The sequence below is a fragment of the Saccopteryx bilineata genome, unplaced genomic scaffold (assembly GCF_036850765.1).
Source record: "Saccopteryx bilineata isolate mSacBil1 unplaced genomic scaffold, mSacBil1_pri_phased_curated manual_scaffold_23, whole genome shotgun sequence".
In the NCBI taxonomy this organism is placed as follows: domain Eukaryota; kingdom Metazoa; phylum Chordata; class Mammalia; order Chiroptera; family Emballonuridae; genus Saccopteryx; species Saccopteryx bilineata.
In genome coordinates, this window is record NW_027095449.1 from 640,046 (window position 1) to 655,200 (window position 15,155).

A 15,155-nucleotide genomic window follows, 5' to 3' on the forward strand; every position below is an offset into this window, starting at 1 on the left:
GTTGGTTCTTGCTCTGTGATCCTAGCATCTCTGTCTCTCCACAAACTGCTCAGGGGCTGACAGCAAACTCGCTAGGACAGAGAAAATATTGCCTTGGTGTAAATGACTGGCTTGTTTGAAGTCCTAGAAATTTCCAGGCCTGAGAAGGAAGTTCAGTGTACCGTCCGTGGGACAGTGGGGTAGGGACAGGACTCTTTCACCGTCTGACAAGTGAGGAAGAACGTTTTCTAGCAAGTTTGTCTACTTTGATGACAAAAAATAAAATAAAATAATGTTCCACTCCTCATTCCATAAACAATGCTTTCTTCATCTGATGCCTTTTCCAGTTGGAGGCACATAATCAACTGATTTAACACATTTTGTGTTTTCTTTTACAGTTAAGGGGAAAATGGGTAAATGTGCATTGTGTTAGCAGGGCATTGTGTTAACATCTCCTCCTTTGCTTCAAGTTCTATATGGACATTTGCAAGTACAATGTGAACTAGGAACTTAGCAATGGAAGTGGTTCCTCCATGGAGAATTCTTCTTATTCTGAACTGGAGGTGCCCCTCAGGCCTTCCTGACTCCAAGTGGACACTTGCTTTTTATTCATTTCTTGTTTTTATTGTAGAAGAGAATGGAAGCACATCCAAAGAGCAGATATGGAGCTATGGCTGAAGGTAACAAAGCCTCCAGGGTCTCAAGGGGCACTGGTCCCTCACCTCCAACACAGTGACAGAAACTCAGTTATTTTAAACTGAAAAGGAAAAAACAAGCTCATTTGTTCTTTCTCTTCTCCAGCATTGCACCCGCACCCGATCCCCACAGTACCGTGCTCTCGTGCACAGGATGTGTGTGAAACATGGAAATGAAACTCCAAGTCAGAAGGTGGATGCTTGTGAACTGAACTGAGAATAAAGTTTCTCTTGCCTTGTCTGCTTTCAGCTGAAAAATAACAATTTCCTCCGAGAGATGTTAGTAATCGTGTTTGCCACAAAACACCCCACACTCTTCAGGAAAGGAGAGAGCAACACAGAGTAGAAGGAATTGAACGATGAGTTTTAGGAGCCTACAGTGAACTTGGAACCACTTGGGCTCATAAGAGCTCCAGAAGTCCTCAGGTCTCACCGTCCTCTGTCCTTTTAAGGTCTCAGCTCTTGCCTCAGTGGCGCCCTCTCCAACACCACTTTTGTTAACTTCCTGTAGTTCCATCAGCCAAGTAGATGATCTTTCCAACACACGTGCTTCTAATGGTCTTGTATTCCACTCTTCCTCAGCCGCCTGTCCAGGGTCACCTGCCGGACTTGGCTGTTGACATTAACTGTGACCTTTCTGCTGTGTCCGTTTCAAGCACTCAGCTCACCACCCAAAGAGCAGAGACCCAGGGACCCTCCACTGGTCCTCGGTGGGAGGGCACATCTGAGACTTCCTTTCCTCCCTTCTGCACAGATGTGCCTGGGAATGTGTGGCTGAGAAAGAGGTGGTAACCTTTTCCCACTTGTGACTTCTCAGCCTCTGCCTTCCAATGTCACATTTATTTAGCATGAAACTGGCCTAAGCACCATCCAGGAAAAACACAGGGACCTCCTTTCTTTGAGGAAAACTGTACTTCCCTGGTCTTGGTGAAGGGCTTGGAGCACCTCCTCAGTGTGGCAGTTATTCCTCTTGGCTGTGGGTGCAAAGTCGGCTTCTTATGTGGATTTCCAACGACGCATGGACCTCCTAAAGCTATCAGCAAACCCTTGTATGCCTTTAGATGGGACTGTTCCCCTGGGGTGGTGGGTCCATGGCTCTCATGAGATACCATGAGGGTCTGTGACCAAAAAATCTGAAGAATCACTATCTTAGTCTCAACATTTCTTTCTTTCTTTTCTTTTTTTTTTTTTTTTTTTTGTATTTTTCTGAAGCTGGAAACAGGGAGAGACAGTCAGACAGACTCCCGCATGCGCCCGACTGGGATTTACCAAGCACGCCCACCAGGGGGCGACGCTCTTCCCACCAGGGGGCCATGCTCTGCCCCTCTGGGGCGTCACTCTGCCGAGACCAGAGCGACTCTAGCACCTGGGGCAGAGGCCAAGGAGCCATCCCCAGTACCCGGGCCATCTTTGCTCCAATGAAGCCTCGCTGCGGGAGGGGAAGAGAGAAACAGAGAGGAAGGAGAGGGGGAGGGTTGGAGAGGCAGATGGGTGCCTCTTCTGTGTGCCCTGGCCAGGAATCAAACCGGCACCTCTGCACACCAGGCCGACGCTCTACCACTGAGCCAATCTTTCTTTCTTTCTTTCTTTCTTTCTTTCTTTCTTTCTTTCTTTCTTTCTTTCTTTCTTTCTTTCTTTCTTTCTTTCTTTCTTTCTTTCTTTCTCTTTCTTTCTTTCTTTCTTTCTTTCTTTCTTTCTTTCTTTCTTTCTTCTTTCTTTCTTCCTTTCTTTCTTCCTTCCTTCCTCCCTCCCTTTCTTTCTTTCCTTCTTTCTTTCTTTTCTTTCTTTCTTTCTTTCTTTCTTTCTTTCTTTCTTTCTTTCTTTCTTTCTTTCTTTCTTTCTTTCTTTCTTTCTTTTCTTTCTTCCTTTCTTTCTTCCTTCCTTCCTTCCTTCCTTTCTTTCTTTCTTTCTTTCTTTCTTTCTTTCTTTCTTTCTCTTTCTTTCTTTCTTTCTCTTTCTTTTTTCTTTCTTCTTTCTTTCATGCCTTTCTTTCTTTTTTCTTCTTTCTTTCATGTCTTTCTTTCTTTTCTTTCTCACTTCCTCTCTCTCTCTCTCTCTCTCTCTCTCTTTTTTTTTTATAGACATCAGAGTAGAAGATAACCAGTCTGCATCCTCCCTGCTGAGGATCCTCCTGGTGGGCAAGTCTGGTTGCCGGAAAAGTGCCACCGGAACCAACATACTTTGCCGACCTGTGTTTCAGTCCAGGCTGGGGGCGCAGGCTGTGACCAGGACATGCCAGGCAACCACAGGCATGTGGAACAGGAGGAGCATCCTGGTGGTTGACACGCCCTCCATCTTTGAGGCAAAGGCCCCGAACTAAGACATACACAAGGACATTGGGGACTGCTACCGGTTCTTGGCCCCAGGGACCCACATGCTGCTACTGGTGATGCAGCTAGACCGCTTCACGGCCCAGGACACGGTGACTGTGAGGAGGGTGAAGGAGATCTTTGGGGCAGGAGCCATGAGACACGTGGTGGTCCTCTTCACCCACAAGGAGGACTTACTTGGGGCATCCTTGCGTGAGTATGTAGCCACCACGGACAACCTCAGCCTGCGGAGCCTGGTCCAGGAGTGTGACAGGAGGTACTGTGGCTTCAACAAACAGGTCACAGGGAAGAGCAGAGGAGGCAGCTGGAGGAGCTGATGGCTGTGGTGGAGAGCCTGGAGCAATAGCACCAGGGAGGCTTCTACACAAACGACCTCTTCTTTGCAGCACAGCTGCTCCGGGAAGGCGGCGGAGAAAACCACACGCACTACCTGTCCAAGGTGCACAGGTGCATTGAAAAGCAAAAGCAAGACGTGAAGAAGATGAATCACTGGGTGTACAGGGTGTTCCTCGGAGTCAAAGAGTGGATGCTCTCTCACATTGGGATAACTGCTTTTCTTGTGATATACCTTTTGATTCTTCTTGTGATATGCGTTTTGATTCACTTGGGCATTACTGCTGGACACTGAGCATTTTCAGCTGACTTCTCCCATCAGCTTTCTTTTTTCAGACTCACCCTCTCTGTCTATGTTTGTAAGTGACCTAATTTGCTTAGTACTTAGTCTCAGTTCTGATTGATTTTCCTACGTCAGACATGTCATTCATGTTCTCCAAGGGCTTCCAGATAAATAAAACCCAGAGGAAAAAAATGTTTCTTATTTTCTGTCCTATTAAAAATTATCAATGTAAATAATAAATGAACTAGACACCACCTTGAAATCTTTGGGAAGAGTAGGCTTTGCAGGAAGGAGGGTGAGCGGACTGTGATGTTTACTCACTGTTGATGGAGAAGACATGGTATATGAAAATCTAGTAGAAGAACTCCTCACTTTATTCAGAAATGCACTCTGGAGTCATCGTAAGCTATAAGGGAAGACACACATGGCTGCCCCCACCCCAGAGAGGTTGATGATGTTTGGGGGACAATTCTGGAGGTTGAAGGGTCCTGGGAGGGAGGAAGAAGGGGACCTGGACTTGAGGGGAGGAGAGAAAAGGGGTCACAGAAGCGGGGTGGGTGGCACCTTGGGCAAAGCAGAGGCAGCGACCGGGAAATAAGGGTCCGGGCTGCATGGAGCAGGGGCAGAGAAGGGGCAGACCACACAGTCTCAGACTTTATGCCATTTAAAGCTTGGAGAGGTCTTTCATGGTATCAGTAAGTGTGAGGTAAGAATCTAAGACCAGAGGACTTGGTTTGAGAGTACCTGATTGTTTGAACTTGATATTTGCTTTGGACTTTGTTTCTGTTTGACATGGGTGGCTCAGTCTCAGTTTCATCAGAAAGTCTAATAGTCCATGTTTTAGCTGACTATTAGCCACAGCTATAAGCCAATGACTGATTAGAATTGTTTTCCAAGGTCTGTAAATGGGACATGATCTCTTATGTACAAGCTTTCACGCTGTTACAGAGCAAGAATTCCACTCAGACAGGATCTAAATTGATGGTTCAAACAGGGGGAGAGATGTCACTCCCTGCCCAGAGAGTAAAACTCAGAAAGGGGGGAAATGAGGGAATGAGTCTTTTAAACACTCTAAGTCTTCCTTCTGGAGGCCACGGAGGTGCTGTGGCCCCGGGAGCAATGGGGGATTAATGCCACCCCCACCCTGTGTGGCAGCAGGAGCAGCAGGGGAACTGTCCCAACTCCATGTGAAGGGGGAATCCGGCACTTTAAAAACTCAAGTGTCTGGCCCTGGCTCTATCCACTGAGCCAGTGGCCAGGGCCTCTGGTATCCAATTTGTTATCTGTGACTGTTGAAAAGACTCAGTTCAGAATCTTCTGGCAGCAGGAAAGGGCTGTGTCTCCCCGAGTTCCCCCAGCTGGGTGTCCTAGCTGTGTGCGGCTGTGCTTGTTCTCTCGGTTGTTTGATTATTTCAGGCTCTCTCTTCATCTCAGCATGTTGGCTGAGAAAATACTTTATTTATTTTGGGGTGGTGCTTCTTGTTCTGCAGCGTCTGGCCTCATCCTTCCTGTCATCTTGGGGCTGCATTTGAGGTTGGCTTACAATTTAAAAAAAAATTTATGAAGTGAGAGGTGGGAAGGCACGCAGACAGACTCCCACATGTGCCCAAACCAGGATCCATCTGGCAAGCCCCCTCAGGGGGGTGCTCAGCCCATCTGAGACCACTGCTTCATTTTTCAGCAACTGAGCTATTTCAGCGCCTAAGGCGAAGGCCATGGAGCCATCCTCAGCACCTGCAGCCAAATTGCTCAAACCATTCTAGCCATGACTTTGGGAGGAGATGAGAGAGAGAGAGAAAGAGAGAGAGAGAGAGAGAGAGAGAAATGGGGGAGGGGAGGGTAGGTAAAGGGGGAGAGGGAGCAGAGGGGAAGCAGATGTTCACTTCTCTAGTGTGCCCTGAGTGGGGATTGAACCCAGGACTTCCACACACTTGACCAATGCTCTGCTGCTGAGCCAACTGGCCAGGGCTGTGTTCTGTGTCTTTTAATGCATGAAAGCTTGTATTGTCTTATATTTTAAGGGATAATACCCTCCTGTAATTTTTACATAGTACTATTTATTCTCTTTTGAAATTAAATTGATTGAGGTGACATTGATTAATAGTACTGTATAGGTTTTGATTGTACAGTTGTATGATACATCATCTGTACATTGCATCATGTGCACACCACCCACAGTCAGGTCATCTGCAGTCTCCATATATTTGACCCCCTTTACCGTACGGCCCCCTCCTGTCCATCCTGCTGGTAACCAGCACACTACTGGCTGTGTCTATGAGCGTTTGTAAAACTGGTCCCTCTTCTATGTGCATTTGGTCTTCTGTGGGAAGGTCAGCTCACTCTACCCCAGAGGCCTGGGAATGCTCTTGGGCAGGGGTGGTCTCAGGACCCACTGAGCTCACACCAGCATGGCGGTCTGCCCGCTCCCCTGAAGACTTCAGGAGCCCTTCAGGTCCTCTGTCTCTCTCAAAAAACCACAATTTAAAATTTTTCTTGTAGTGTTGTGTAAGTTGTTGACAACCGCTAAATTCTTCTGTAAAGGGTCTGAGTTCAGAAAGAGTCAGGGCAGAGCGGATGCGGTGTGTGTGGAGGAGGGGTTGGAGGTCCTGGGAGCCCAGGGCAGGGAGCGGGTGCTGAGGAACGGGGTCAGGCAGGGATCAGAACGTCTCTCTGAGACACCCTTCCCCCGTTCGCTCATCACCGAGGCCTCTGTGGTCCACCAGGACAGGTGTGAGGTGGGGTGGGAAGGCCGTGTTCTGGTAAATGTGCACGAATGCAGAAGGGCAGCCTCTGGGTGGTTGTGGGGATGGAACATGAGGAGACCGGAGAAAAGGTGGAGGAGAGGACAGAGGCGTGGTGTGAGATTCCTGGTCACAGTGAGCTTCATGGCTGTGAGTCTCAGGGCTGCACAGGGCTCTGTGCTTGGAGGGGCCCCTACTTGGTTTAATGCTCTGTAATATCATCTTGAACTCCTCCATTATTTTTGATCAAAGTGTCTGGTAGTTTCCTTTTGAGCCCAACCTTATGAATTACAAAGTTGGTTCTGAACTGTGTCTTTATTGGAAGTTAAAAAACTATTACCTAGGGTCCTTCAGGGTGAGATAAGTTCTTAATGCCAATAACTGGTCCAATGATATGGTTATTAACACCATCATTTCCAAAGCTAGCTGCTTCCGTCCATGGGTACTCACCCTACTGTCCACTGCTTCCAGCCGCATGGGGTCCTCTTAGTGCCCACCCTCAAGTTTAAGCACCGACTGATCAAACTTTTAATCTAGTGGTTCACAATGTATAATACTCTCAATAATTTTATGGTGATGCAAAAGAAAACTAGAACATCCTGTCAACTGTGAACACTGCGACAGCCTGCCTCTCACCTGGAAACAATCTCGAGAGCCTGTTGATCCACCCCCGGGTAAATCTCAGAGAAGCTGCCTGTCTGGCCTGTGGTGGGAGGCGGTAGGAAGGGCGGGAGGGAAAGGTGCCTGCTGACTTGTCGGTCATGCTGACTTTCAAGCTTGCAAGAGCCCTATGGAAATAACCAGAGAAGCTGTGTGGTCACTGGAAGACTTTTCTCCAGCCTCCTCTTCCTCTTTCCCCCTGGATACCAATAGTTTAGACCTCTTTGGCTTTGTACCTGAGTCTTGTTAATTTCTCAAAATGTTACTTGAGACCCTCCTGAAAGACCACACTCAAATCCCATATCATATAATCACTAGCAGCACCCCGAGGATACACCAAGTCGCATTCCCGACTCTCTTCTCCCAGAATCCCCTGCAGTCTCCCACTGCACCGGGGAACACGACCAGACACTGTGCCTGAGTTTCTGAGCAAGACTATGGTCATTTCCCAGGTGCAAAACCCTGAGGTTGCTGGCTTGAGCCCAAATTTGGTGGCTTGAGCAAGGGGTCACTGGTTTGGCTGTAGCTCCCCCCAGTCAGGGCGCCTATGAGAAAGCACCTATTCAACTAAGGTGCTACAAGTATGAGTTGATACTTTTCATCTCTCTCCCTTCCTGTCTCTCTATCAGTGTCTGTTCCTCTTTCTTTCTCTTACTAAAAAAAGAAAAGAAGAAAAAGAAGAATTACATCATTAATAAGAGCTTCTTGTATCCACCATATAACCCAAACACCAACTGTAGCTTTGGAAATTTAGGTACCAGAGCAGGTTCACAGAGGAAAAGATTTCAATTTGGTAAAACTAAAGCAGCCAGCAGGTTATGGGCAATATTTCTGTCTCTTTAAAGGCGAACATTCCCCACGGGCCCCACGCACTCCGAGCTCCCTGGCTCAGTGGTTTGGAGGTTCAAGCACTTTCCCCTTCCTCACAGTTACAGCATAAGCACCAGCTCAGAGGACTACTTTGGAGAAAACCTGAGAGCTCCTCAACCTGTAGAATAGAAGGTGAGCCTGGCAGAGAGGGGCCTTGAGGACAGAGCTGTGAGGGCAGGAGGTCCAGGGAGTGAGCAGGGGTGGGTCTGGTCCGGGAAGGAACCAGGGACCAGGGACTGGCCCGCAGCGCAGCAGGGAGATGCTGTCAGGGTGGCCATGGTGAAAGGCCGGGACGGGAGTAAGGAGCGTTATTAGCACAGTGTCATACGTCTCATGTGTATTTACTTATTATTAAATTTTTATTGATTTTAGAAAGAAGGGTAGAGAGACAGAGAGAAAGAGATATAGATAAAGGGGGTAAATCATTCATTTGTTGTTCCACTTATTTGTGCACTCATTGGTTGATTCTTGTATGTCCCTGACCTGGGATCAAACCCACAACCTTGGCATATATGAGCAATGCTCTAACTAATAGGGCTCCCAGCCAAGCACGTCTCATACTTAACAGGACACATGTGCTGACTGGTGCATCTCATGCATTTGCTGTTTTGACAGGGTTGCCTGATTACCATTTCTTCTTCCTCGATAGAATATTGATGTCTCCAAGGCAGGTTTTTACAGCTCAAAGACAATTCAGAGACAACCCAGTCTAAACCCCTCTCTGACTGAAAAAGAAGCCTGATCCCAGCGTGAGCAGGGACTCTCCAGAGGATACCCTCATCTCTGATGACAGAGGACATCTAGAATGTGGTTTGTGGAATCCTTTCCATGATTTAGCAGAGAGAGGCTATGACCCCAGTAGTGTGACGTATGAGGTGGGGAGGGGTGCCCTGGGGGAGGACAGGCCATTCTGGAGAAACAGTGCATGAGAAACCCTCCTGTGAACTCCCTGGGTACAGGCTTCCTGCCAGTTCTCCACTCAGCAAGAGTGTGGACCTCCTTCCTGCCCTCTCTCCATCTACCTCTGATTTGATGGGATTTTAGAATCACGGGCCTGAGAAGACACCAGGAAGAGGCACCGTGTGCAGTGGTTAGGAGGGGACGTGCTGGTCAGACAGACTTGTAATTGGATTTCTGCTCTGCCTGGTACCTGTTAGCACTGTGACCTTGGGCAAGTGTCTCAGCATTTCCAGAATACATCAATGTTCTCATTTAAAAAGTGACAATATTTTTATTCAATCTTAAGAACTAAGTTTTTTAATTTAATTTATTAAATGAAATTTAACAGGGTGACATCGATCAATAAGAATACATAGCTTTCAGGTGAACAGCTCTATAGTGTTTGAACTGTTGATTGTCTTGTGTGCCCATCACCCAAAGACAAATCATTCTCTGTCACCGTCTATTTGTCTTATGTGTGATATTTTTATGTAACCACACTTACTAGTCCTTTTCCTCATTCTATTTCAAATCTTAGAAATATCTTCCCTAACACCAGCTTACAGAGAGATTAACCATGTTTGTTTTATTATTTATATGGATTAGGTTTTACATGTAGACTTCTCATCCGCAGGGCAGTTGAGTGGCGTGAGGCACAGGTGCCGTCTTATCTTTTCTACGTGGTTCCACGGTTACCCCACAGTCGCTCTACTAACCGTCTTTATCCTTATGGATGTGAGATGCTGCCCTATGGAATCTGTAACATAATGCAACTGAAGTGACTATAAGCATATATTATAAAATGATTGACTTGGTCTATTTTAGCATTTTCAGCTTTCATTTCTCTGATCTCTCCATTCTTGAGCCAACATTGTTCTGCTGTAATTACAGAAACTATGATGTGTGACTCCTGGTTGAGCTAGTTCAACCTCCTTGTTCATTTTCATGATGGTGCTGGATCATTCTTTTTTCTTCATCCAAATGACCTTTTTAAGCCGTTGTTTTAACTTTATGATCCACTATTTATCTTTCTAACCTACTATTTATCACCTGCAGGGAAAAAAGAGTGATGGCAAGAAAACTTTAATTTAGGTTATATAAAATCATGTTAGAAAAGTATCCATTGATTTCAATCTTATGAAATGCTTTCAACACGAGTCAGTGTTGCATTTTGTCAAATGTCCTTTCTGCATCTAGTTAATTTTCTTCTTCTTCTATTAACGTGGGATGTGTTGTGACAGTCAATTTTCTCATTTTGAACCATCGGAGTATTTCTAAAAGAAGTCACACTTCATCATGGTGCATTGCATTTTCTGATATCCAATAAATAATATATTTAGTATTTTGTATTAATGTTTCTAAATGAGACATATCTATAGCTTTATTCATTGGTGAAATGTTAGGTTTTGGAATCAATATTATACTTGATTCATAGAAATAATTGTAAGTTTCTATTTTTTTTTCATATGAACAGGATCAGCTTAGTTAATACTGAGATGATCAGATGTTTAAAGGTTAGATGACTTTCCCTGTGAAAGTACCCAGACCTTGTGCTCCTTTGTGGGAAAACGCTACTTTATTATTTCTTCCACAGTAACTGAGCTGTGTCATCTCTGCTCTCACTGGGGTCAATGTCATAGACTATTACATATTTTCAGGGAGGAAAGAATGAAGAAAAGAGGTTTGGGAATGGTGCCCTCTTACCTGAGTTAACCCTTTCCTCCTCTCCTTCCCTGCATTAAGGTCTTGTGGGCACCTACACCTCAGAGCCTCTTGACAGAAACATGGCTGGCTGTCAGGACAACACTCTGAGGATTGTCCTGGTGGGAAAAACAGGGAATGGGAAAAGTGCGACAGCAAACAGCATCCTTGGGAGAAAACAATTTGATTCTAGAATTGCTGCCCAAGCTGTTACCAAGAAGTGTCAGACAGCAACGCAGAACTGGAAGGGGAGGAACCTTCTTGTCGTGGACACCCCAGGGCTCTTCGACACTAAGGAGACACTGATGACCACCTGTGAGGAGATTAGCCAGTGTGTCGTCCTCTCCCGCCCTGGGCCTCATGCCATCCTCCTGGTTGTGCAGCTGGGCCACTTCACGGAGGAAGAGTACAAAACAATTGCATTGATCAAGCACATCTTTGGGGAGGCAGCCATGAAGTACATGATCGTGTTGTTCACACGCAAAGATATGTTGGTGGGTCAGAGCTTGAGTTAGTTCATAGGAGAGGCAGACGTGGACCTAAGAAACATCATCCAGGAGTGTGGGAACCGCTGCTGAGCCTCAATAACAGCCCAAGTGCAGACAAGGCTGAGAGGGAAGGTCAAGTGCAGGAGCTGGTGGAGCTGATAGAGAAGATGGTGCAGGAGAACGGGGGGCTCACTTCTCTGACGCCGTCTACAAGGACATAGAGGAGAAGCTGAGACGTCAGGCAGAGGCCTTGGAGATAATCTATGCTGATGAATTAGTGAAGGAAATTAAACTAGTAAAAGGGCCAAATATATCAGAGCAAGAAAAGGAGTAAAAAATAAAATACATAAATATGAGATATGATGAACACATTAAAAATATAAGTAAAGAAGCTTGAAGAAATGTATAATATTTAAAAATAAGTTAAGTGGTTTATGCACTATTCTTTAAAAAATATGGCATGTATTTTGGAAATAAGGTAAATTTTATTTTTTCTTCTTCTTAATTTACTACAATTAGTTAATATGGTAGGTTGTATTTTCTGAAGACGGCCATAACACTATTCTCATTTTAGAGAGGAGAGGGAGAGATAGAGAGAGAGAGAGGAGAGACACAGAGAGAGAAGGGAGGAGGAGCTGGAAGCATCATCTCCCATATGTGCCTTGACCAGGCAAGGCCAGGATTTCGAACCTGCGACCTCAGCATTTCCAGGTCGACGCTTTATTCACTGCGCCACCACAGGTCAGGTCATAACACTATTCTCTATTGTACCTATTCTTCTTGTAATCTGAGCTTTTTACTCTTTCTGTGGAGTCTGTATCCCTTGCCTTTAAATGTGATGGGCTTTGTGCCTGTTTTTCATAAATAGTGGGCGGCTCTGGTTTCTGAGGTGGGATTAGGGACAAGGCCTCCTTGTTCTCTTGGGGTGCTTGCCCTTGGACCTTGGCCACCATGCTGTGAGGAAGCCCACGTGGCCCGTGGAGCGGCCCCATGAAGAGGACTTGGAGTCTCTGGCCCACTCCCCCCGCTGCTCTTACATCAGCCAGCAGAGCCTACATGGCCGCCGTGCATAAGAGGCAACATGGACGTGGGTTCTCCCGCTGCCAACTGAGCGCTGCAGATGGAGCCACAGAGAGCAAAGAGGAACCCCCCACCATGTCCCAGGCTGCCCCCAGATTCCTGTGAAAATAATACTTGTTGTTTTCACCATGAAGCTTTGGAGTTGTTTGTTACACAGTGATAGCTAACCTGAAGCATCTTCCCCACTCATTCCTCCCACCCATCCCCACAATGCCAGCAAACTTAAGAAGTGACAATATTGGCATACTCTGACAATAAATATATCACTGAATTTACAGACCCGAGTTAGGAAGATTCAGATAAGAACTCCTGCACACACCTAGCGTTAGCACCACTGCTGATGCACATGGTTTCAGTCTACGTCTCTGAGCGCTGTGTTAGGGAAGCAGCCGGCTTCTCCAGCAAGATGCTGTGCGGTCCATGGAGGCCTGGAAGTCGCTAAACTCTCTTACTGTTTTTCTCTCTCTTTTTTCTTAAGGCACCATCCTAACTTAAAATGGCCCTGAGTGTAACTTAAAACTCTCTTCTGTGCCAAATATTTTTCATTTGCCTCTGCAGATCCACCCTTACCCTTCTTCACCTTAGCTCTGTGTCCCAGGGGGTGATGTATGTGATCTCATTGTTAACAAACTCAAGGGTTTTGCCACTTAGGTTGTTTTATTCAAGATGGATACATGGTTGTCACAAGTGAGTTTTATTTATTTGCATCAAGGTAAAGAGACAGGATTCATATCCAAGTTTGTCTCTCAGAAGGGAGGCTTAGCACTTGCTTATATACACTATTTGGTCAATTACATGTTGATGTCTTTGTTTCTCAGTTGGCCATACTTACCCAGGATGAGTTCTTGTCAACCTCAATCTTTTTTATATCTGGTCTGCAAAATACTATGTTATATTTTAACATTTAGCAAGACTAGCATTTAGTAAGAACGGTCTAGACCTTGAGGCCCTTGTCGGATCAGACAACATCAGTGGGATCTCTGGCTGTCTGACTTCTGATTGGCTTCTGCCAATGGGAAGTCCAACCAGGAGATTCCTTCTGGGCACAAATGCAAGGTCTGGTGTTTGTTTTCCCTCCTCTCTCCCTGTAAAGTCACCTGCAACACTAAGCCAGAAATCACACCTTCTCTACCCAATTCTCCATCTGGATTCCGGTTCTCATCCACCCCCTTGGGGATAGGGCACAATTTCCTCACTGTTACCAGCAGTGTCTCTTGTCACTTCCATGTCTTGTGTCCACAGCTTGTAGGAGGCCCCTGCACTTGACTTTGTCCCAAGTCCCTAATTAAGTGGCCATCTCTGTTGCTATAATTCTCATAGATAAATGTTAATAATATCCACTTTCTTTGATACTAATTATGTACCCAGTGTTTCTATGGGTCCGCCAATGACCGTCACCAGGCATGTGAGTTTGATATATGTCGTTAGTGGGCATAATTGTTTTCATTGTTGAAAGAACAGTATTAAAAATGTGATCTCAGGCTCTATACAGGTTACTCATTATTGTTACTACATTCAGTAGAAATTTTATCTTTTTTTTAATTTAGTGGATATCATAGCATTTTAAAGAACAAAATCAGTTTCCAAGAACATAAACTTACTTTAGATATTTGCAAATGGGAGATATTTTATGTATACAGCTTTCAAACATTTTTCGTATTTTATTTCAAAACAAACAGTAACTTTTATAATAATTTGTTCATTAGTAAATGAAGTGGTATTAATGTTTTAAACACTTCACAGCATCCAAAGCGTTTACTGATGTCAGGCGCCACAGTATATAGAGGAGGTCCGGTGACTCACCCTCTATATCACAGTGATAGTTACTGGTCCATCACTGTCCTTCAGGACTCTTGCATTCGGAACAATGTTCCATCCAGGAATTACCATTAACTTTCTGAGCACAATTAGTGGTGAGCTACAGAGCAAACTGCACAAGCAACAGAGTGAGCAGTAAGAAAAACAGCATACTCTGAGCAATACACAAAATAAGAGAATTAACAATTTGACAAACAACTGAATATAAAATAGAATCCACACTAATATTTTGTCTAGGACTCTTTTTAAGCAATTCTCTTTGGCCCCAGTTGTGTGACGTCTCTGAGTTTCCATGTGCTGTATAAGAGCCCCTCTGAAATCCTACACTCTTTCCTCTGACTGTTCGGGCCCACACGCTGGTCCTGTCACTAGGCGGTACAGCCCATTGGTGTAGTGGGCACCTCTCTTCTCCATCATCAGACCCTCAATCACACCCATTAGCTCCTCCACTTGGTCAGCCTGCTCACTCCCTCTCACCCGGTTGTTAAAGGCACAAGCTCGTCCCCCACACGCTGCCACCAGCGTGCGTAGGGCTTTGTTGTCTGAGTTGTGGATGTACTCCATCAGGGAGCCTCCAGCAAGGTCTTCCTTGTGGGTGAAGAGGACAATTGTGTGTCCCAGGGTATCCTTCCAAAGAGCTCCCTCACCCTCTGTGTGACCTGCTGGTCCTGGCTGGTGAATCAGCCCAGCTGCATCACCAGGAGTAGCACGTGGGTTCCCGGGGCCGAGAGCAGGTAGCACCTGTGCACCTCTGTGTGCAGGGCATCAGAGTGGCCGGGCCCAGAAAACATGTCTATCATGTCAATCATGACGTAAATAGGCCGCGTATTGAGTCACTCAAGACCTTTTGTAACCAATGGCAGTGGTGGAGTGACGCCCTCTAGTGCGCACTTGGAGAACTGATGTCCAGTGTCTAAGGGCAGTTCTCCCACACCTTGCGGCTTGCCTGCTGCCTTTATAGAATGTATATATTAAAGGACCTTGCAGATGGCTAGTAAATGTTTGTGGGTGGAATAAATAGAACCATTTTCGGAACTCCTGATGGAAGTGAGTCAGAAAAAGCAGACTTCTATAAGTAAAGTATCCCCTTAGAGATGGAACAAAGTTTGATGGCAATTACAAGGAAAAAAAGAAAATCAGAGGCAAAGAAATTTGACATGTGATTTTCCCCCCCCTGGATTTGAAAAGCAAGAAAGAGAAAAAATAGAGTAACTCTCCAAAGAGAAGTAGCCAAAAAT

General features: G+C 45.7%; 3 pseudogenes; 2 read left to right on the top strand and 1 right to left on the bottom strand.

The window, feature by feature from the left end:
* Window positions 1–649: 649 nt before the first annotated feature.
* LOC136318268 (GTPase IMAP family member 5-like) lies at window positions 650–4,460 on the top strand (annotated as a pseudogene).
* A 3,489-nt stretch (window positions 4,461–7,949) lies between these two features.
* On the top strand, window positions 7,950–11,353 carry LOC136318263 (GTPase IMAP family member 7-like; annotated as a pseudogene).
* Window positions 11,354–13,905: 2,552 nt separating this feature from the next.
* LOC136318277 (GTPase IMAP family member 2-like) lies at window positions 13,906–14,726 on the bottom strand (annotated as a pseudogene).
* Between the last annotated feature and the right edge of the window lie 429 nt (window positions 14,727–15,155).